Consider the following 25,214-nt stretch of genomic DNA (forward strand, 5'->3'; position numbering starts at 1 on the left):
TTGTGAGGAAGATAGATAAAGAGCAGTCATACAACCTTTATGCAAGATTCTTGTTTCTCCTTCAACTAGTCAACTCTGTCCTTGAAAAAGTATGCAAGAATGTCCAGTTTCACTTTGAGTGCAATGCACACGTCCATTGTGGTTTTAAAGCTTTCCATTTCTGCACCAACAACACTGGGTGAGATAGATGCCTCTACAGCTCTATCAATTGTACTTAGGTCCTGGACTCTTGAAGATTGCAATCGAGATCTCAGAAAGCCCATAAAACTTGGGATATTGGATGACAAAACTTTCCCACTTATTTTAATGAGTTTTCTTGTGATGTGATGCTACATCATGCCAGAAAAATGAATATTTTAGTCCTGCTATTTTTTCCATTACTGCACAGCATACAGCTTGAATCTCTTGCCGAGTGTATTAACAAAGCAGATGCTTTCCTTAAATAACAACCCACAATGCCAGCTCCTTAAAAGAGTTTGATAAACCAGCCCTGAATATTCACACCATTGCCTGAATTCTGCAACTGAAATCTATGGCAATTTTGTTTTTCTAAAAGAACCCATACAAATCCATACTGAGAGAAATATTCAGCAAGATGGTGGATGCATATGGATAATTTCTACATTTGAAACTGAATGGAAGGGAAGGAGCATCATGGGGGCTGGCTGATTTCCTCCTCAAAGACTTGTTGCAAGAGCAATGCAGGATGCCAAGCTGTCATGAGAGAAGAGCAAGCTTCTTATAGGGATTAAAGGATGCGAGTGGAGATTCAAGGTGGGTCATAGGGGCTTCTACTTTCACATACATGGAAGGGGCGAGGGAGGGTACAGGAAGTGGTGATATCACCTCACTCATTTTTTGACATCAGTGGGAGGAAGAGAAGACTGCAGGATTTGAGGGGACCAAGGACCATATGTTAATTTTATTTTGGTGTCAAACTTAGTTGTCAAATGGTGTCTTTCAGTACTAGCCAGCAAAGTTTAGCTCTCCAAAGTCTGAGACACCTAGCTATTTAGATTTAGGGTGATTTACAACCAAAAATCTAACTGAAAAGCAACAAAAATGCTAGTTAGTGGCCAGTTTAAATGGCAGAGTACTAAATAACACAACTCTATCCCAGAAAATAGATTATACAATTTTAAACTCTCTCATCTTTAAAGTTTTAATAAGCCTGTTCTACTTTAGTACTCTTCCAAAAAGGAACATATCACCTACTTCTTACTCCAAGAAAATGTCTTTGTAAATTGGTCAAATATTAGTGTGGAATCTGAGGGGTCCATAAACACATTTTTACTCTTCTCCCTGGTCTGCCATCCTTATCCTTCATAAATAAGTTATATCTTGACATGACTTAACTCAGGCATTTGCACTCCCACACATCTCACGATACCATACAGAAAATGAAATAAAATACACTCTCAGTACCTGGTTCATAATGCTCCAAACATCACCCTTCCCACTAACAAAGAAATTTAAAAAAAACTCATACAACAAAAGTACCATTGTCAATTACTGATAAGCATTCCTACCTCCCCCAACCCATCTCAGCTTTTTTCTGTTCAAGTTCTGTGACAATAAACCTTATTTGGTTTATTGACTCTGCTGTCCTGGACTGACTAAGAATCCTGGTTTGTGTTTTTGGATTTGTGGGTGCTTTCTGGGAGCTGTGGGACCTCTGGAGTGTGGTCCCAATGTCCTAGAAATAACCGGGGAATAACTTGAGAGTGGAAGACTAGCCCAGAGGCAAGTAGGACCCAGTAGGTGGGTGGAGGGTGCTAGTATACAGCATGAGCCCAAGTGCAGGCGAGGCTGGGCAGTGCTGGGCAAACCCTTCAGATGGCCACAGGGTAACCCTAGGTGGGTGCTAGGTGCTTCTATTTGTTCAATGTCTCTTAAACAATCTTTTCTTTTCCATCACTGTATACTTGACAATTAATTGTCTGTCCTGGAATTCATCAGCAGGCATAGTCAGAGTGTGAATAAATGTTTAACTTGCAGCACTTCTTATTTATGAATTCACTCTTTTTAATAGCTATTTAAGGCATCTTTACTTCTTGTTGCTACGATAATAATTTATTTAAAAACAGAATAACTAATCTGTAAGCTAAAGAAGCAGGCTAGACTGTCTGAATCTAATATAAATGGGAGAAAAATCCTTTCTCTTGGTAAATCCCTTCTGATGAAAAGGGATATTGAAGAATGGCACACAGCGCATTTGCTTCATTTACAATGTAGTCAAGTAAATGAGCTTCTTTCTAACAGATGCATTCTTTTACTGGGTATACATTAATGACTATTGTGAAGCTAAACAGCTGGGACTGACTTCAGGAAAACGAAAAGGTTTAAAAAAAAAAGTTTCAAACAGAATTTAACTCGAGTGCATAACAGTAGTAACAATTTCCAGCTTGCATGTTTTCCATTTGTTAATACTTAACGCTTCTATTCGTAAGTGTTTATTAATTTCAAATGTAGGTGTTTATTTTCCAGCTAATTAGAGGCTAGCTAGCTTATTTTCGAAAGGGAAGCATGCCCATCTTCCGACACAAATCGGGAGATGGGCGTCCTTCTCCCAAAATCGCCCAAATCGGCATAATCGAAAGCCGATTTGGGCGTCCTCAGCCGATAATGTAAAAAAGAAGGGCGTCCCTCACAAGCATTAGGTCGACTTTACTTGGTCCCTTTTATTTCACGGCCAAGCCTCGAAAAGGTGCCCAAACTGACCAGATGACCACCGGAGGAAATCTGGGATCACCTCCCTTTACTCCCCCAGTGGTCACCAACTCCCTCCCACCCTAAAAAAAATTAAAAAAACATTTTTTCCAGCCTCTATGCCAGCCTCAAATGTCATACCCAGCTCCATCACAGCAGTTTGCAGGTCCCTGGAGCAGTTTTTAGTGGGTGCAGTGCACTTCAGGCAGGCGGACCCAGGCCCATCCCCCCCCTGTTATACTTGTGGTGGTAAATGTGAGCCCTCCACAAACCCACTGTACCCACATGTAGGTGCCCACCTTCATCCTTAAGGGCTATGGTAGTGGTGTACAGTTGTGGGGAGTGGGTTTTGGGGGGGGGGAGTTGAGGGGCTCAGCACACAAGGTAAGGGAGCTTGCACCTGGGAGCAATTTGTGAAGTCCACTGCAGTGCCCCCTAGGGTGCCCAGTTGGTGTCCTGGCATGTGAGGAGGACCAGTGCACTATGAATGCAGGCTCCTCCCATGACCAAAGGGCTTGGATTTGGTCTTTTTTGAGATGGGCGTCCTCGGTTTCCATTATGCCCGAAAACCGGGGACGACCGTCTCTAAGGACGACCATCTCTAAGGTTGACCTAAATATTGAGATTTGGGCGTCCCCGACCATATTATCGAAACGAAAGATGGCCACCCATCTTGTTTCGATAATACGGGTTTCCCCGCCCCTTCACGGGGACATCCTCAGAGATGGGTACCCTTAGAGATAGGTGTCCCCGTTCGAAAATGCCCCTTCACGTATTTAATGTATTTAGGGCCCAATATTCAGCCTGATGTGATCAGTATATTGCTGACCTCTGCTGGTGTTAAATCTGGAAAATCAATGCCAGGCAATGTCCAGTCTTTGGCGTTCAATTTCCAGGTTTCGGGAGATGGCTAAAGGTGATATTCAGCATTTAATCAGCTATGGGGCACCACATGAAGATAGGAATAACTTTTATGTGGTTGCCTTGGCCAGTTAAGTGCTGAATATTGGCACTTAACCAGCCAAGTGTCGACTCCATCCCCAGAAAGCTCCCAAAATAGCGGGTTTTCAGTTCGGTGCTAGCCAGTTATTTTCAGCAGCACTGAACAAACAAGCATTTTAACTGGCTAGGAACCATTCTGGCTGGTTAAATTGCTTTGCATATCAATCCCTTAGATTTCAGAGCAGTGCTGACCCAAGAGTACCCAATGAGGTGACCCTTTAGCTGTGCTCCCCTTGGTGAACCTCAAAGCCCTACCCTTCACTGCCCTACTTTCCAGCCCCAGGTGGCCAGCATCTTCCCTCCCTAATCCCTCTCATGTCCAGCATTTCATTTCTCCATCTTTGCCTTTTACCCTTTACCCCATCCAGGTCTAGTATCTTATCTCTTCTTCTCTCCCCATCTTCACCTTTCCCATGTCCAGCATCTCATATCTTCTTACCAGGCCCCTACCTGGGCCAGCATTATCCCCTACCTTACATAGGCAGGATAGGTCACAGTGAAGGGTCTGGAGCAGCCATGAGTACCATGTGTGAGTTGCTGCTTGCTGCCTGCTAGCAACCTTTAGAATTTGAAGTGAAGAAAGAAGGAGAGATGTTGGACCAGGGGGAGGAAAATAAAGGGAGAGAGGGAAAAGATGCTGAGTATGGGGAGAAAGAGAAGAAGAAGAGAGAAGGGGAAGAAGAATGGAGAGAGTGGGTGAAATACTGACTATGTGGAGCAATGAGAAGGAGTGGAAAGAGAGAAGGAAATGCTGACTATGGAGAAAAGAAGAAGAAGCAGGGGAAGGAGAAGGAGAGAAGCTGCATTGTTGGGGATAGGAGAAGTTGCACTGTTGGAGAGAGAAGAAGCAGCACTGAAGAGGGAGGGGAGAAAGTTATATTATTGGGGGAAGGAAGAGGGAACAGGAAGATGCTAGGCTACAAATGTGGGATGGGGGAGAGAGAGAAAGATGGTGATGTACAAAGGTGGAGGAAGAGGAGATGCTAGGCATGAAGAAACCATGTGGGGGAGGAGCTGTAGGTTACAAAAAAAGGAGTAAGAGGAGGATAGTGAATACAGAGAGTGGAAGTATAGCAAAAGGGAGTGAGTGACAGAAGGGAATAGGAGACTGGAAAAGAAGTGAGACATTAATAATGGGAGACTTGGAGACTGAGAAAATGAGATAGAAAGTTGATAGGTAGGTGAAAAGTAAAAAAGGAGGTGGAGAACTGGAGGATGAGAAAAAGGGTCAAATCTGAGTTGAAAGAGAAGAAAAAGCTAAAAGGGAAAATCAGTATGTCAGAGACAGATGTGAGGGAATGGAAGAAGATAGGAGAGAGAAGAGAAAGTATAAATGGACAGCACCCACTGGAAAGAGTTAGCAAAAGAGACAAAACTAGGACTGACATGGCTGGTAAAATAAAATCACAGAAGATCATTTCCTGCATGTTTATGAAATACATATATCAATATTAATACAACTGTGTTGTTTATGTTATTTTTTAATTACGTCAGTTACCTTTTGTGAGTATATTATTTTTGTTTTTAAGTTCAAATTATTTACTCTGAAGTATAGGTTTATGTTTATTATATTAATAAGCAGGCCAATATTCAGAGTGATTTAATGCATTGCCCTCCCCCCCCCAAAAAAGGTGGGCTGGTCAGGGGTGGACCAGGGGGTGTGTTGGGGAGGAGTCAGGGCTTATGTGGATGCCGGCAATATTCAGCTGACACGTGCATAAGCTTAAATGTGTGAATTTATGACAGCTCAAAGGCTACCCTAAATTCACCCGTTTAAGGTTATGTGGGCCCTGGCTGAAAATTGGGCTGTTCCTGGACCTCATAAGCTTTCAAAACAAAAAATTAAAGTCCCCAGCCTCCGAAACATCACACCTCCTCCCTTCCCCCTCCCAACCTGCAGCCACAAGCCACACCCCCATGAAAATGTCACCTGTCCACATCTTAAACCCTCCATAGTTCATGTAGGCCCCCTGGGCCAAGATGCAAAGATGCCACAAAGGGGCTCTGCTCCTGCCCCCAATCACCACCACTGGACCACCAGGGATTAAGGTAGGATTGGAAGAGAGATCTAGATGAAATACAGAGGGGGGGGGGGGAAAGGTTGGAGTGTGGATGGATGACATTTTGGGGGGGAGGGGGAATGACTTGTGGCCGCAGGTTGGGAGAGGGAGGGGATGCAATGCATCAAGGACTCAGGGGAGACTTCAATTTTTAAAAACCTTATGCAGGTCCCATCCCAATATTCAGCCAGGGTCCGCATAACTCTTATGCATGCCCAGGCTGAATATCGGCTGGGCCTGCACAAGCTCCACTGCCCAGCCCGTCCACATGTAGCCCCCAATATTCAGTACCAGTGCCCAAACATGGCTTGAAACTGAATATTGGGGGCTAATTTAGCCGGCGACGGTCAGCATTTAAATAACGCTGACCGTCACCAGCTGAATATCAGGGGAAGATGGAATATTTACGTTTGTTTATATGTTCACAAGTAGATTGTATGACTCCTGATGCAGGAGTTCTTACTCCAAAACACGGGTCTGTGTCATCATTTAGCTGGGCAGTGCCACTGAATATTGGCTCAGACTGCACAATGAAAAACCAGCCAATGAAGGGATGTTTCGGGGCTAGAGTTGAGGTGGAACCGAGAGGTATGCAGATTCAGGCTATATTAAGTGCCAGTTCCACATAGCTAAGTGACCAAATAGGACCATCACGCACATAACTTCCAGGTAGTGGCATGATTTCTCCCACATTCTCCCCTCCTTTCTTCTTGAATATGACCAATCCTCTCTCCTGACACCCCTGCAAAGGCATAGCTCCCTCCAACAAGAGGCCCCTTCCTCCCAATACTCATACAAAGGGATTGCCTCCCCCAACAAGTGGCCCCCTCTTCATGATACCCTCCCCCCAAAGACATAGCTCCTCCCAAAAAGAACACCCTCATCCCAATACATCCCTAAGAGTGGCCCGCATCCCAGAACCTCCTGATGTGACTTTCTCCTCCTAAAGCCCCACTTGTAGGACTCCCGGTTCTACCTAGTGATCTAGGGCAGTTGTTCAGGTAGGAGTAAATCCCACTCCACTCGCTTTTCCCACACTAGCACCTATCATAAAATGGACACCGCAACCTCTGTCTGTAGTCTCCCAGTACCGTGCACACTATTTGCAAATAGGGAACACTCTTTCCTGATTGTGTATGCAAACATGAACCATGTCTACGGTATTAGAAAACAGCACACATTCTTTCTGAGAGTGTGCCCTCTTCATAAAGGGTGTGTTCAAAATGAAAATGAAGACTAACCAATACAAAACAAATTATACTCCGAACATGGGAATCAGAACAAAACCAAAGATTTTGGGCTGTCCATCCCTAATCTAGAATAAGATCTCCTGTATTCCACTTCTAGATGTCAGGAAAATATGAGTGGGAATCACATCAGAAGCAAGTTGCTAATGGATTACTTCATTTGTGTTATCCCACCAGGAATGACTACTCACAATACCATTTTCATTGCACATTTTTGTCTTGCAAAAACAGCTATTTGTTTATTAGAATATGATATACTGCCTTTTGATGATTCCAGCAAAGCGGTTTATAAAACATAAGTGTATCAAACATGACACAATAGGAATACAACATAATTAAGCATATATATATATATATATATATATATATATATATATATATATATATATATATATATATAAAGATAGACAACTTATAAAAGGTACACAACAAGTGAAGGAAGGGAAAAACAAAAAGGGAGAAAAACTACCAGCCCGCCACACTGAGATCACTTTCTTAGTAATCAAGATCCACAAATGCTTGTTCTTAAATATATGACTTCAAATTAACCTTAAATTTATGCTAAAAGGTATCACGTCAAAGAAAGAAAGAAAGGTAAAGAATTCCAAAGAATCAGTACTAAATAACAGAAGACCAAATGGAGAGCTGGCTATCTAGCTGTTTCAGTGCTCTGATCTTTGTAAAGCCAACCTGGCAAGGCTGTAAAATAGTGGTCGTTTTCAAGAAAATCAATAAGATGATTCTAAACAATCTGCTCCAAAATTTTAAATATTTAAAGCAGGTTTGAAAGTAGTCAATGTTAGGATTTGGCCTTGTCAACCAAATATATCCTGAAGACAAACAAACACTGGTTATTCTAAAGTTCAGTTGTGATAGACAAAGAGGGCTTTAGTTACCATAACAGAATTGGACCAATCCTAGTTCTAGTTGTACTCATGGTTCTCAGGATCATATGCCAACTAAAAGAAATAGGATTGAATGGCAACAAGTGAGATTTTACTGATGTGACAGATTCAAGCAAACATGGGAATACAGCACTAGAAGATGACTGTGTAAGATTGTTCTAAAGAAAGGCAACCTTTTGACGTAAAATATTCCCCAAAGGTATGGTGGAATGATAGTAGACGTCTAAGTCCAACTTTGGCCATTTTGCTGAAAACGTCCAAAAAATGAGTAGTGAAAATGACCACTTTCAAACCAGAAAACATCTTTTTTTTTCTTTCGAAAAGGGCTATTTGCAAGATGTCTTTGTGTTCTGTGCGTTTATCTTTTTGTCCATTTTTGGAAAAAACAATACATCCAAGTGAGAAATGTACAAAATCAAGTTATTGGGATGTAGGAGGAGCCAACATTCTTAATAGGCTGGGCACACAAACATCTCGAGAGAGCAGTGGGACACTCTAGGCGGCACTGCAGTAGACTTCACCCAAAAACTCCAAGGTACACAGCTCACCATTGCTCCATTATATTGTATAGTGAGCCCTCCAAAAACCATGAAAAACCTACTGTTCCATCTGTACACCAATAGCCCTTATGGATACAGGTGACACTTAAATGTGCGTACAGTAGGTTTTTGGTGGGTTTTGGAGGGCTCACACTTTCCATCAAAAGTGTAACAGTTAGAATGGATTATGGGCCTGGCGTCCCCTTCTCCACAGTGCATTGTGCTGACCACTAAGCTACTCCAGGGACCTGTCTGCTGCTCTAATAGGACTAGTTATAACATCTGAGGCTGTCATAGGGGCTGGCATGTACTGTTTATTTTACATTTTGGGGGGTGGGAGGGGATCAGTGACCACTAGGGGAGTAAGGAGGGGGGTCATTCTTTAGTCCTCCAGTAGTCATATGCCTGCTTATTTTCGAAGGAGATGGCCGGCCATCTTCTGACACATCTCCTAAACCCGGCCAAATCAGTATAATCGAAAGCCGATTTTGGCTGGCTCCAACTGCTTTCCGTCACAGAGCCAGCCAAAGGTAAAGGGGGCGTGTCGGCAGTGCACTTCAGGCAGGCGGACCCAGCCCCACCTCCTACCTGTTACACTTGTGGTGGTAAATGTGAGCCCTTCAAAACCCACTGTACCCAGGGCCGGTCTTAGCAAGTGCGGGGCCCTGTGCAGACCAATTTGGTGGGGCCCCATCCTAGCCCCGCCCTAGCTCCGCCCCCACCCTAGCTCCACCCCATTGATAAAAAAAATTCTAAAAATGGAATAATCTTATTTATGAAATTTCAAATAAAGACAAATGAAGCTAAACTTGTACAAAAAAACTGATTGAAATAATAAGCACAATGCTATCATGAAACCTCCCCTCCCCAGAAGTGGAGTGGCCAAGCCGCGGGATCATCATGAATGATGCAGACGGTTGTCCGAGGCGAGCGGAGGTCGGAGCGGAGGCAGAGCGGGGCCCCCTTAGGGGCGGGGCCCTATGCGGCCGCCTTGGTTGCCTCTGCCTAAGACCGGCCCTGACTGTACCCACATCTAGGTGCCCCCCTTCACCCATAAGGGCTATGGCAGTAGTGCACAGTTGTGGGTAGTGGGTTTTGGGGGGGGGTTGAGGGGCTCAGCACACAAGGTAAGGGAGCTATGTTCCTGGGAGCTTTTTCTGAAGTCCACTGCAGTGCCCCCTAGGGTGCCCGGTTGGTGTCCTGGCATGTGAGGGGGACCAGTGCACTACAAATGCTGGCTCCTTTCACGACCAAATGCAATGGATTTGGTTGGGTTTTGAGATCGCTGCCATTAGTTTCCATTATCGCTGAAAACCAATGCCAGCCATCTTTAAAGCCGGCCCAAATGTTGAGATTTGGCCGGCTCTGACCGTATTACTGAAATGGCCGGCCATCTTGTTTCGATAATACGGTTGGGACGCTGCTTTAAGGGGCCGGCCATATAGATGGCCGGCCCCGTTCGATTATGCCCCTCATGGTCATTTAAGGCATTTTTTTCATTCTAAAAACAGGTCTAGATCAAAATGTCTTAGTTTTAGTCCTGAATATTATTGTTTTGTTTTATTATGGCAGAAAAATGTCCAGGTCTTAGGAATGGCTAAATCCCACCCTTAATATACCCCCCAACATGCCCCCTTGAGATGTGGACATACTGTGGACAAACTGCATAGAAAAACACCTAAAAACAGGTTTTGACAATACTGATCTGGACGTTTGTGTGAGAAAAACTTTCAAATGCTGCTTTATGCCACATTTTACATGTTTTTCTCTTTTGAAAATGAGCCCCCTAACTGATTACCAACATGAACAGCAAAAGACAGCAAAAGTGGAATATATATAACTCAGTGTAATCACTGGAAAACAATCTTGAACACAGACTCCTGATGTAGGCTTTTTGACGAAACACAGTGCTGTGTCTGGTCCTGAAGAATAAAGATCGTTTTCCACTAGATTCCTTGTCTTGCTGTTTTTTTTGGAAGAACTCTGCTGATCACAATACTCCCTACTCTGGCAAGTATAAACTTACCACACAGCCCATTTTCTTTTTTTCACAAAAACCACGCTGTGGTAAAAGGAGTCTTGACGCATGGCAAACCCATGCACTGAGGACATCGCAGGGCCCCTTTAATCACAATATAGAAAATGGGCTCCCAAGTGAGAAGTACAAAATGACACTAAAATTTTGCATGATTTAATCTGTATTCAGCTGATTTTGCAAGCATATATATGCTTAACTCTCCAACCCTTAACGTGGTGGTTTACATTTTTTTCCCATTAAACTCTTATTACATTAGTGCAATCTTAGTGCATAGAAATCTGTACTAAAGAGTAGAGCTCTGCACTAAAGGGTCCTTTCACCAAGCTGCACTAAAAAGTGGCCGGCACTGGTGTCAGCACGTGGGTTTTCTGAATGTTGCAGCCACTTTTAGCATGGCAGTAAAATGGCTGTCATGGCATATTTTTCTGTAATGGCCACATGCTAATTTTTTTTTTTGTTACATTTGTACCCCGCGCTTTCCCACTCATGGCAGACTCAATGCGGCTTACATGGGGCAATGGAGGGTTAAGTGACTTGCCCAGAGTCACAAGGAGCTGCCTGTGCCTGAAGTGGGCATCGAACTCAGTTCCTCAGTTCCCCAGGACCAAAGCCCCATTATGCCCATTACCATGGGAGACCTCACCATCACTTATGTAGAAGATAATAAGGGCTCCCATGCTACTCCCATGCTAATCAAGTAGAACACGGTAAGGTGCCTACACTACCCAATTAGCAGAGGTATGCCTGCTCTCCGCCCATGGACATGCCTCCCACGCTAAAAAATAAAAAATATATTTTTCAGTGTGGGATTAGTTTGTGCTGAGTAGGAAACTACCGCAGGACACCTCAGATCGTCTCATGGTAGTGCCCTTTTAGCACATGGTAGACCCAAATTAGGCCTACTGCACCTTAGTAAAAGGCCCCTAAAGGAGAGCAAACGTTATTACACTAGTCCCTAAGGGGTCCTTTTACTAAGCTGTGGGATAAAGCGTTAGTGGCGGGGGATGGTTTTACCACGCGACATGGCCCTTTTTACTGCAGCGGGTAAAAAAGCCCCCAGGCACACATGGCCACGTGGTAAGAAAACTCTTACTGTGTGGCTGTGTTGCGGGGAGCCCTTACGCCCACTCACTGAGGAGATAAGGGCTCCCACACGACCCAGGCGGAAACTGGGCAGTGTGCACCGATGCCCGATTACTGCTGGGTAATCTCCAAGTAGGCCATTTCCAGGGGTTTTCTTTTTCCCCTGGAAATGGCACACGATCGGGGCGGGACTACCACTGGCAGTTGCGCTGGGCCAGCGGTAGTCCCGGAAGAGCAAGCAGTAAGCCTGCGTTGGGCTTACAGATGCTCTGTAAAAGGGCCCTTAGTTTGTACCTGTGGCAATAAGAAGGCAAATTGACTTGGCTAAGGTGACAAAGGGCATCAACAAGATGTGAACACTGGTTTTCTCGCTTCTCAACCTGCTGCTCTAATCACTCCTGTTCTTGCCCATCAATTACTGTTCTTTTTTTGTAACCATTGTCAGTTGATTTTTAATATACGTTTTCATTTCCAACTGCCAGCAACAACACATACATACACACACACACACAAAAAAGGAATTCTGTTCATTTTATGAATCCATCAAAAATGTCAGTTTATTAGGAAAAGTGGAGACTACAGGTCTGATATATTAAAGCTTTTCATCTCCTCCTACCAACCTGTGTCTACGGGAAAGAAGCGTAGAGATACAGGCCCTAAAAAGTATGCCCTTAGAGAGGGGAAAAGAAAGAAACATATCAAGCTCTAAATATCTAATCTGCACTAATTTTGTATGACTCCTTAGGCAAATCATCATTTCCCTCAGTACCTCAATTTAAGAAACTCATAATATGCAAATCATAATCTTTCTCTCTGCTCCCAATTCGAGGTTATTATGCAGTCCAATTTACATAAAACTCCTGCAAGACATTCATCCCAGAGAGAACAGTATATGTTGCTCAGAAATATTAAATAGCAAAACACATAAGGACTTAAAAAATAGCTATACTGGGTCAGACCAATGGTCCATTTAGCCAGGGCCAGCATTAGGGGGTGGCAAAAAAAGGCACTTTCCCTGAGCTCTCATACTACAGGGGGCCCCATACCAACCTCAAGCTGAAGAAGGCTGAAGACCGGCTTTGGGGCCTCTCCCCAGTTTCTGCCCTGGGCCCCTGAATGTCTAACACCAGCCCTGCCTGGCAGAAACCTAATTAGTAGCACCATTCCATGCTACCAATCCCAGGGCAAGCAGTGTCTTCCCCCATGTCCATCTCAATAACAGACCATGGACTTTTTGCTTCAGGAACTTGTTCAAATCTTTTTAAATCTCAGATACCCAAACAGTGATTACCACATCCTTCGGCAATGAATTGCAGAGCTTAACTATTCTTTGAGTGAAAAAAATATTTCTTCCTATTTGCTTTAAAAGAATTTCCAAGCAGTTTCATTGAATGTCCTCTGGTCTTTCTATTTTTTGAATGAGTAAAAAATCAACTCACCTCCACCCACTCCACACCACTCAGGATTTTGTAGATCTCAATCTTATCCCCCCTTAGATGTTTCTTTTCCAAGCTGAAGAGCCCTAACCTCTTTAGCCTTTCCTCGTATGGGAGCAGTTCCTTCCTCTCTATCATTTTGGTCACTCCTCTTTGAATCTTTTCTAATTCCGCTATATCCTTTTAAATTTTTTTAAAAATTTGATTTCTAGAATTTAAACATAATCATCACAAGAAATATTGCTTACAGAAACAGAGAAAATACAGGGAGAAGTAATAATGATAAAAATGAAAAAGAAAAAATTTGTACTACAAGCAAAAATGTATATCAAAAATCCTGATATTTCAATTTAGCCCACAATACAGTCAGGAGCAGAGAAAATAACAAATGGAGTACATAATTAAGAAATAGGGGGGCAAAAACACAAGGAATAAGGGCAAAATGTATAGGTGAGAGATTGAAAAGCTGACACCACTCTTGAAATCGCAGGTACACAGCAATCCAATTATGAAAAGCAAAAAAAAAAAAAAAAAGACACACACATGAGAAACATAGGCTAGAAAAGGCAGAAGAAAAGAAAGTAATGAACCCCCTCCCCTATTCAAAGATTCATAGGAGACTCCCCAAAATAATCCACCAGGGTTTGTAAGGTAGCATTAAATCCCTGCTGCATGTCTTGTGTATCTATCTTTTTATTGTTTGTGTAGGTCACAATTATATTGTATATAGATAATAAACATCTCTGACAATACCTATTAAGCTTCACATTTATTGGTAGCTATAATAATCATAGTGTATTAAATCACTGAATCATTTTTATTTTGAAATTAATGAGCTTTCATTCAGCGTGCAGCTATCCCAGTCTCATTTTGTTTCTCTTGAGTGCAGAACAGCTCGGCTTCTTGCAAGTTTCTAAATAAGGTGTATCAGTATCTTTGTGTCAGTGAATATCTTGATGCAATCTTGACACACCATGTGGACTGCTCAGCTGGTAATTAGATCCTGCCTGGCAGGAAATTCTGTTCCTGTGTGACTCACCATTCCTCTCTGATAAGCTGGAGGACAGAAATGCCCCCTTGTTATAACTGCTGAGGCTGATAGTGAAATTGTGTGTCTCTCCCAAAAATTGACTATAAATTTAGGAGCAAAAATATCTGTAATCTCATGTCCAGTGACAGACTGTAACCTGTGTGAAACTATGTCAAAGGTGCTAACAGGTAAGGTCCCATTAAGAACCATCCTTTATATACCATCTAATTTTATATGGAGGAGTAGCCTAGTGGTTAGTGCAGTGGACATTGATCCTGGGGAAGCAAGTTTGATTCCTACTGCAGCTCCTTGTGACTCTGGGCAAGTCACTTAATCCTCCATTGCCCCTGGTACAAAATAAGTACCTGAATGAATATATGTAAACCACTTTGCATGTAGTTGCAAAATACCTCAGAAAGGCAGTATATCAAGTCCCATTTCCCTTCTCCTTCTCTTATATATATGAATTCCTGTCAACCTGAATTTTTTTTTAAGAAATCTTTGTGGGGGAGGGGGCAGAAAAGGAGGTGCTTGTATCTGATGCAGAATCCACAGGTAAAAAGTATCCACATGGGGCTAGATTCTATATATGGCACACAAAAAAATTTTGGCACAGAAAAAAGTGTTATTTTATAAGCCACACTTAAATTTAGGAGCAGTTTATAGAATAGTGCTTATGCCTGGAAATCATGCCTAAGTTTAGGCGTGCCTACATTAGGCTCATATCCTTGTAGGAATACCCTCTTTCCACCCAGGACCCTCCCATTTTCATGCCCCCTTTTCAAATTGTGCATAAAATTTAGGCATGGTTCCTGTGTGGCATCTGATTTACTAAACTTTTTCCCTTATAGATGCAGATTGGTAGAGAAACCTTAGTATATCAGACCCTTTGTCATATCTATCAATTTGTGCCCTCAAGAAGACCTAGAACACCTTGAGTACAACCAGAATAAAGTACAGTCAAAATAATATTGAATAAAATCATCATGCAGTCCACAAAACTTCAATTTTCCCCATTTAAATCTTCTGTCTTCCGTTTCAATATTAAGAGTCTGTGTATGAAAGGCGCTTTACACTTGATACCCATGCAGACTGCCATGCATCATGTTTATGTTTTTGTCTATGCTTTTCTTCATTTTCGATTTAAAGGTCACTGTTACCTTACAAATATTTTACCAGTCACACTTTAAACACAGAAATGCCAAGACAGTCCTTTGAAGATAATGTCTGCATCTGGTAGAAAGCAGTTAGCATGACTATATCTACAGAGAGAACTGGAGGGGATAGAGATACGGTGAGGGAGAATCAAATGAAAACTGAGATGAGTGAAAATGAGCTGCTTAAAATGACACTGTCGGGGTTGGTAACCTGGGAATCTAAAAACATCTGAGTCTTCTTTATGACTAGGGTGTAGCAGCAAAGGTCGGCAAATGGAAACAGCGAGCTTGGCTTATCTTGCTGTGTTGTTGCTGCTGTTGCTACGTTTCTATTTTAATGTTTGCCATGGTTATCAATAAATGCCTGCTACACAATACTAAAAATGTTAATGTTCACATTAGACAGCTTAAAACAACAACTGAAAAGCTGGGCATAACTAAGCAGGAGACAGCAAGTAATATCAAGATAACCTGATTTAACTTCTAGAACAGTGGTTCATAATTCCATGATTATGACCATCTGGCAGGTTATATTTTCAGGATGTCTGCAGTGAAGATATATTTGTGTACATTGAGTTTCTAATGCAAGTAAATATATCCCATACGTGCCAGGTAGACTTCTGCAGTCTGTGCCCTGATTGTGGTTGGAGAGATTTAGATGGACTGGAGTGGATTTTGATGACAGCTTCAGTAGTTGGAGAATAATGAAAATGTTGGGCAGACTTCTATGGTCTGTGCCTTGAAAATGGCAAGAACAAATCAAGATCAAGTATGCATATGTGGTATCACATCATACCTTTTATTATGAGTATTATCTTGTTGGGCAGACTGGATGGACAATGCAGGTCTTTATCTGCTGTCATCTACAATGTTCCCATGTTTCCGTCCAGCAAGTGTCTTCCTCTTCTTCCACCCACCTGATCCCCCCTGTGAGTCCAGCATTTCTCCTTCTTCCTCTTTCCCTTGCAATCTGCAGCATCTCTTCCTCTCTCCGCTTCAGTCCCAGCGTCCCTTCCTTTCTCTTCTCTAGGGGTAGTTCATTAAACTTGCCTTTCTAGCTGGAATCAGCAGCGCTGAAGACACGCTGCTTCCAGCCAACTTGGCATCTTTGCTTTGCTGCATCCCACCCTTGCGGAAACAGGAAACAGCATCACAGGAGGGGCGGGGCATGCCAAAGGGAAGGTCCTGGATTGGCTGGAGGCAGCCTGTCGTTTGGCTGGCAATGACCTATGACAAGTTTGGAGGGCTACAAGGGGTGGGGGATGGATGGAGAGAGAAAGAGAAAGATACACCAAACCGCAGGAGCAGAAACCCAATGTGTGAGTGGACGGCACTTAAGCATGTGAGCTGGTGAAATGGGGTCAAGTACGTGTGTCACACACCTAATGTGTCTGACTTGGCACATCTGATACTGTAATTCTATCAGGCCAGATTTCCCACTAATTAGTATAGGCAGATGTCTAGGGATAAGTTGTTGTTATTAGTTGGATTTAGCTCATACCTTTTCTTGGTAGTAGCCCATGGCAAGTTACGTTCAGATACAGTAGGTATTTCCCTCTCTCCAGAGAGCTTATAATTTGTTCAAGAGGCAATGGTCCTTTTACTAAGCTGCATTAAGTGCTAGTGTGTGCTTAACACATCAAAAATAACGCGAGATGCACTAAAGCATTCCACATTAGTATTTATTTATTTATTTTGTTTATTTAACAAAATTTATAGCTCACCCATCCAAGCATCTGAGTGGGTTACAACAAACCAACCAACCAACCAACCAATAATATCATAGAATAACAACAATACACATATTCTTCATACCTAAAATCAACTCAATCAGGATCCCGGACCCCACAGCATCCTGAAGCGAGCGAGCAAGAGCTCCCGAGGCTGACCAGAGGCTGGAGAAGCTGGATCAGATGGGCTGGAGAAGCTGGATCAGGCGGGCTGGAGAAGCCGGATAGGAGCAGATGGACTGGAGCAAACAGGGAGAAGCTGGATACAAGATACAAGAGGAAACCGCTCGCCTTCTTTCCTCCTTGAAAAGTACCACCTGTTCCTCAGATCCCATCCCCACCAACTTACTTACCACCATCTCTCATCTGTCATATCCTCAACCTCTCTCTCTCCACTGCAACTGTCCCTGACACCTTCAAGCACGCCGTAGTCACACCTCTCCTCAAAAAACCATCACTTGACCCTACCTGTCCCTCCAACTACCGCCCCATCTCCCTCCTACCCTTCCTCTCCAAAATACTTGAGCGTGCCGTTCACAGCCGCTGCCTTGATTTTCTCTCCTCTCATGCCATCCTCGATCCACTTCAATCCGGTTTTCACCCTCTACACTCGACAGAAACAGCACTCTCTAAAGTCTGTAATGACCTGTTCCTTGCCAAATCCAGAGGCCACTACTCCATCCTCATCCTCCTCGATCTGTCCGCCGCTTTTGACACTGTCAATCATGATCTACTCCTTGCCACACTGTCCTCATTCGGGTTCCAGGGCTCTGTCCTCTCCTGGTTCTCCTCCTATCTCTCCCACCGCACCTTCAGAGCTCACTCTCGTGAATCTTCCTCCACCCCCATCCCTCTATCTGTTGGTGTTCCCCAGGGATCTGTCCTTGGACCCCTTCTCTTCTCAATCTACACCTCTTCCCTGGGCTCCCTGATCTCATCTCATGGTTTCCAGTATCATCTCTATGCGGACGACACCCAGCTGTATCTCTCCACACCAGACATCACCGCGGAGACCCAGGCAAAGGTATCGGCCTGCTTAACCGACATTGCTACATGGATGTCCAACCGCCACCTGAAACTGAACATGTCCAAGACTGAGCTCATCGTCTTTCCACCAAAACCCACTTCTCCTCTTCCTCCACTTTCTATATCAGTTGATAACACCCTCATCCTCCCCGTCTCATCTGCCCGCAACCTCGGAGTCATCTTCGACTCCTCCCTCTCCTTCTCGGCACACATCCAGCAGATAGCCAAGACCTATCACTTCTTCCTCTTCAACATCAGCAAAATTCACCCTCTCCTCTCTGAACACACCACCCGAACTCTTGTCCACGCTCTCATTACCTCTCGCCTTGACTACTGCAACTTACTTCTCACCGGACTCCCACTTAGCCATCTATCCCCCCTTCAATCTGTTCAGAACTGTGCTGCACGTCTTATATTCCGCCAGAACCGATATACTCATATCACCCCTCTTCTCAGGTCACTTCACTGGCTTCCAATCAGATACCGCATTGAGTTCAAGCTTCTCCTTCTTACCTACAAATGTACTCAATCTGCTGCACCTCACTACCTCTCTATCCTCATCTCCCCTTATGTTCCCACCCGAAACCTCCGTTCACAGGACAAATCCCTCCTCTCAGTACCCTTCTCCACCACTGCCAACTCCAGGCTCCGCCCATTCTGCCTCGCCTCACCCTATGCCTGGAACAACCTTCCTGAGCCCTTACATCAAGCCCCCTCCCTGTCCATCTTCAAGTCTCTGCTTAAAGCCCACCTCTTCAATGCTGCCTTCGGCACCTAACTCTTACCTTCAGGATATCCAGACTGCCCCAATTTGACTGCCCCTATCGAATTGACTACTGACTTGTCCTTTAGATTGTAAGCTCTTTGAGCAGGGCCTGTCCTTTTATGTTAAATTGTACAGCACTGCGTAACCCTAGTAGTGCTTTAGAAATGTTAAGTAGTAGTAGTAGTAGAAGACCCACCAAAAGCTCTATAAAAGAGCCTTCAATTGCTTTCAAAACAAAACATAGGAAGAAACCTGCTGCAAAGACAGAGGAAGAGCATTCCACAGATGGGGATCAACCACTGCAAAGATCTGTGAATGAATTGTCTGTAACAGAACCTATCAAAATGAAGGAACAACCAACAGTATTTGATCGTGTGCCTGAAGTGACCAAGAAGGACAATACAAATGCAAACTTTGCCCCAATTCCTTCAGAGCCATATCATGCAAAACCTTAAAAACCAATACCAAAATCTTGAAATCTATACGTCATTCAACAGGCAACCAATGCAACTCCTGCAATTGCGGGGTAAGATGATCAAAACTACTCATCCTCATCAACAACCGAGCCACATAATTCTGTGCCACCTATAAGGCTTTCAGTGTCACACACAGCAAACCACACAAAAGAGCATTACATGTAATTAAAATGCACCAAAACATATGCCTGCAAAACAGTACAAACATTTTTTTCAGAGTGAAAACTTAGCTATTAACCGTAACTGCAACTTATTTTTTAAAACAGCATGCACCAATGCTTCATCAATCATCTGACTAACAAGTAATGCAACATTACCTGAAATTTTAGAATGCAACACCTTCAATACTAATATAGAACAAACATTCAAAGGACTGCCTGAATTGGACAATGAATGTATCATCCTCTCTACTTGCTTTGCATCAATGAGCTGAAAGAAGGCCCACAATTCTTGCCCAGATAAATTGGGCAACTCATCCTCCACACTAGAAGTCCTTGTTCTACACTGAAAAGAGGCTGCCAACTGCTGACTAGAAGGGAAAGGGAATGGGACTTGATATACTGTCTTTCTGTGGTTTTTGCAACTACATTCAAAGTGGTTTACGTGGAGGGGCATAATTGAATGAAAATGTCTATCTCCATGGGCATTTATCTCCGAGAACGGGTCCGTGAAGGGGCGGACCGAACCGTATTTTCGAAAAAAATAGACGTCCATGTTTTATTTGACAATTTGTGAGCTGGGCGTTTTTGTTTTTCAGTGATAATGGAAAATGAAAGTGCCCAGCTCAAAAACGAATAAATCCAAGGCATTTGTTCATGGGAGGGGCCAGGATTCATAGTGCACTGGTCCCCCTCACATGCCAGGACACCAACCGGGCACCCTAGGGGGCACTTTTACAAAAACAAAAAAAAAGGTAAAAGAGCTCCCAGGTGCATAGCACCCTTCCCTTGTGTGTTGAGCCCCCCAAATCCCCCTCAAAACCCACTGCCCACAAGTCTACACCATTACTATAGCCCTAAGGGGTGAAGGGGGCACCTACATGTGGGTACAGTGGGTTTGGGGGGGTTGGACGACTAAGCATTAAGCAGCACAATTGTAACAGGTGGGGGGGGGATGGGCCTGGGTCCACCTGCCTGAAGTCCACTGCACCCCCTAACAACTGCTCCAGGGACCTGCATACTGCTGCCAGGGAGGTGGGTATGACATTTGAGGGTGAAAATAAAAAGTTGTGAAACATCATTTTTTGTGGTGGGAGGGGGTTAGTGACCACTGGGGGAGTCAGGGGAGGTCATCCCCGATTCCCTCTGGGGGTAATCTGGTCATTTAGGGCACTTTTTGGGGCCTTATTCGTGAAAAAACAGGGTCCAGGAAAAGTGCCCTAAATTCTAGCTACAAACGCATACTTTTTTTCCATTATCGGCGAAAGGCGCCCATCTCTCCTCGGCCGATAACCACGCCCCAGTTCCACCTTCACCACGCCTCCGACACACCCCCGTCAACTTTGTACGCTTCCGCGATGGAGTGCAGTTGAAAACGTCCAAAATCGGCTTTCCATTATACCGATTTATTCGTTTTTGTGAGATAAACGTCTATCTCCAGATTTGGGTCAAAATCTAGGCGTTTTTCTCTTTCAATTATAAGGTGGATAGTATAAGTACAGATACTTATTTGTACCTGAGGCAATGGAGGGTTAAGTGACTTGCCCAGAGTCACAAGGAGCTGCAGTTTCCCAGGATCAAAGTCTGCTGCACTAACCACTAGACTACTCCTCCACTCTGAAGGGAATGAGGCCTCATTTACTGATGGTGTAACGAAAGACTTCACAACAGCAAACAATTCTTTTTACTGTGAAGATGCCTGCACAATACAGGCAACAAAATACACACGCTTCACCACTACCACTGCCCTCTTATATGCCTCTAGAACTTTATAATATTCCTGCTGTGTAAATGCATCAGGACATCCACGCCAAGTTCTCTCCTTCCTATGCAACTCGTGTTTATGAACCCTCAACTCAGAGGTATACCACTGTTGATGTACCCGACGTCCAAACTCACACACCTGAGTGGGAGATAGGTTATCCATGGCTAATTCCAAAGACTCATGCCACCATTCCACAGCCTCAGTCAAAGGCTTAGTCTCCAAATCACCCATTATAGAACTCCACTCACTAAATAAATCTGTGAGTGACTCTGCAGATCACCACCGTACTCACAGCTTAACCCACCCAAAGGTCACTCAAATTATTCCAGTGTCTCCAAGAGGCACTCCAAGACACTCCTTATGCAAGCCAGTGGCGCAAGCTGCCGTGAGGCAGCTCCAACATGTAGATGTCACGGCTGCTGACGTTAGGGGTGGAGTCACAGTGCCGCTACGGCCTTGCAAAACACACTGTAGTTGGTGGGTGAGTTTCTCTCCAGGGTACCACAAAATGGTCCCCTCCAGTCACACACAGTCACAGTAACAGGTAGAGTGGAACATATCAAACACACCGCCATCGGGCAACTCCAGCAATTAAATGTCCCATCTGATGATGTCAGGGGGCAGAGTCACAGCGCCAACTTGGGCTTGCAAAACACACTGTGGGCATGTATAGGCATGTGTGTGTAATAACTGCATGGTATTTTTTTTTTGTAATTATTTTTTGATTGTAAATCTGAAGGGACATGTCAGGTGTGGAGAGTGGGCCTTCCTGTGCTACCCAATTAGCATACCTATAATGCTCATTGTCTGCAAAATAGGTTGTATTAAGTGATCCTACAGTAATTTTTTAAAATGTTCACGCACTAGTGGTAAAATTAAAGCATGATCATTAATGAAAATAATAGAAAAAAAGGCTTTTTATAGCTGTAGTATAAATGACCTGAGTATATGCAAAAGACTCACGTAAGGGCGTACTAAGGCCAATTCTTACCCCAGTTAATTAAAAGGACTCCTAAGTGACTTGTCCAACATCACAAGGAATGTCTGTGAAATTCGAACCTTGGCTTTTTTGATTCTCAGCCTTCTGTTGTAACCTCTAGGATAGAAATCCACTTGCTGAAAGCAGCATGTCCTCCTCAATCCTGGCAGTAGACTCCGAGAAGCCATATTACTACTACTACTACTAACTAGCATTTCTAAAGCGCTACTAGGGTTACGCAGCGCTGTACAATTTAAACATAGAAGGACAGTCCCTGCTCAAAGAGCTTACAATCTAAAAGACAAGAAAACAATCTAAAGACAAGTGAACAATCTAGAGGACGAGTGAACAGTTAGTCTGATAGGGTGGATAGATTGGGGTATTTTATATATCTCGAGTGGTTAGGCGCCGAAGGCAGCATTGAAGAGGTGAGCTTTAAGCAGAGATTTGAAGATGGGTAGGGAAGGGGCATGGCGTATGGGTGAAGGAAGATTGTTCCAGGCATGGGGTGAGGCAAGGCAGAATGGGCGGAGTCTGGAGTTGGCAGTGGTGGAGAAGGGTACTGAGAGAAGGGCTTTGTCCTGTGAGCGGAGGTTACGGGCGGGAACATAGGGGGAGATGAGGGTGGAGAGGTAGTGAGGAGCCGCGGACTGAGTGCATTTGTAGGTAAGGAGGAGGAGCTTGAATTGTATGCGATAACTGATCGGAAGCCAGTGAAGTGATTTGAGGAGAGGGGTGATATGAGTATATCGGTTTTGGCGGAATATAAGACGTGCAGCAGCGTTCTGAACTGAATGAAGGGGGGATAGATGGCTGAGTGGGAGGCCGGTGAGGAGTAAGTTGCAGTAATCAAGGCGAGAGGTAATGAGAGCGTGGACGAGAGTTCTGGTGGTGTGCTCAGAGAGGAAAGGGCGAATTTTGCTGATGTTGAAGAGGAAGAAGCGACAGGTCTTGGCAGTCTGTTGGATATGCGCAGAGAAGGAGAGGGAGGAGTATCGTATCCAACCCAATAAATGTGGAGGAGGGGGACTAGGACTTTAAAACAAAATTACTGATTTTAAGTGGGTGGGTTGGTTGCAACCGGAACTTTATTTCACCATGGTGCATGTTTAGAGGAATGCGACCATATCTTTTGTCCAACTCTCACATCCTTCAAGGAGGATTGCACCCCCCCCCCCCCAGTTCCTGTTTCTTCAGAGTGGGTCTCACCCTTTCCTTCAAATATCGCTTCATGGGACATTCCACAGGGAAATATGATTGTAATTTCAGTTGTCCAAACCTGGCCTATCCAAATTTTATGTAGTCCAGGATTCTATAATAATTATAAACAAACAGAGGTACAGTGTATACAGCTATAAATTCTCACACACTTTCTTCATAATTTTAAACCCAGATTGGTTGGATAGGTTTAGCAGACCAGATTAAGAAAGACTGTTATAACCGCAAGAGGGTGAAATATGGTAGCTGAGTTCTTCTGCGTACATGCTTCTATCATTTATTTATTTAGATTTGCTCACACCTTTTCATCTTTTCCCTCTCATTGTTATACTGTAGATTTTGCAGCTCCAAACCTCAGCTATAGCACTACCGTAACTCAGATTTACAATCAAAGTATTTTTAATGTGCCTTACAATATTGCTTCTTTCACCTTCAAAATATCTAAGGTAGTTAAAATTGCATTCAAACATTTATATGCTCAATATTGAAGATGTAAAAGAATAATATATTTTCCTATAGAGAGTGTGAGCTGTAATGGATCCGTAACAATTAAATTTGGAACAGACACAAGTTTAACACTCTTTCCCATTTAATTCCAAGGTACAGTACAAAACTCTACTCATGTTTTCTTTTATTCATTTCCAATCCTTCACTTGTACTTTCCACACCCCTCTATTCCTCCTTAGAAGAAGTTCTTAAAAATATAAAATGATTAAATGTTATAATATTTCATTGATGATCAATTTTAGGGGTCCTTTTACTAAGATGCATTAACAGTGAGTGCTAACTTTTAATGCACCCTAAATGATAAGATGCCCATAGGAATATAATGGGCGTCTTATCATTTAGTGCACGCTAAATCCATTAGCGCACCTTAGGAAAAGCACCCCTTAATCTTTTGTTTTATGAAATATTAAGTGATCGACATTTTCTCTCTTTCTTGGTCAGTAAAAAGCATTCAAGTTAATAACATAGGGGCCATTATTCAAAACCATTTTACTGGGTAGGAGAGGCTCCTAACTGGTATAATGGTGCTCAGCTGCCTATCTGGGGATATTCAGCAGCGCCTACCTGGATTGTGCCACTGAATATCCCCTTTCACTGTGAAAATGGAAACCAGCTATTTTGTGGGTGGTCCAGGGGCAGAGTTGGCACTTAACCAGATAGGTGCTTATAGTCATCTGTTAATCAGTTAAGTCAACCACATTAATAGGAGTACTAACTTTGATTAGTTTAACGCAACTGGTTAAGGGGTAAATATCAGCACTTATCTGTTGAAGTGCTGGTTCGCTGCACATATTTGGATATTTAATGCTGGTCCCTGGAAATGGCCTGGCATTGAATATCTGGGCATAAAGCTGGAATGCGACAAAAAAGTTCTGACCTCCCCCAGCTCAATATTTACTCCATAGTGTAAATATTGCAGCACCTATTTCTAATCCTTCCATGCTTTGCTGAGTTGATTAAACTAAACTAAATAAGAAGTATTAAATATACCGCAATGACCTTGTGCAGTGGTTCTCAAACCTAGTCTGGGGGCACCCCAGCCAGTCAGGTTTTCAGTATATCCACAATGAATATCCATACTCTAAGACAAAGTAACTACTCTTTAATTTTTCTTTGTTCTCAAATTCCCTTATTGCAAACACAATTATTAAAACAAATTCTAAAGATATCAACATATAAATTCTCCTTCCTATATTATTATTACACTCTTACACACTCTCATCATTCATACCCAATCTTTCCTATATCAAAATACATCCTTGTCTCCTCTATTAGAAGTAAAGATGCTTACATGAATAAAAAAAAACTTTATCCCTTATCTATGTTTTAAATCTTCAGAATTCTTTCATCATATGTCTAACAAACACTGATAAACTCTAAACA

General features: G+C 43.3%; 1 protein-coding gene across 2 annotated transcripts in view; it reads right to left on the reverse strand.

Moving 5' to 3' along the window:
* The window catches only part of NEGR1 (neuronal growth regulator 1), a 710,014-nt gene that overhangs the window by 84,012 nt on the left and 600,788 nt on the right, over positions 1 to 25,214 (reverse strand). The gene's annotated exons all lie outside the window — the stretch shown is intronic.

The sequence above is a fragment of the Microcaecilia unicolor genome, chromosome 6 (genome assembly GCF_901765095.1).
Source record: "Microcaecilia unicolor chromosome 6, aMicUni1.1, whole genome shotgun sequence".
NCBI lineage: Eukaryota > Metazoa > Chordata > Amphibia > Gymnophiona > Siphonopidae > Microcaecilia > Microcaecilia unicolor.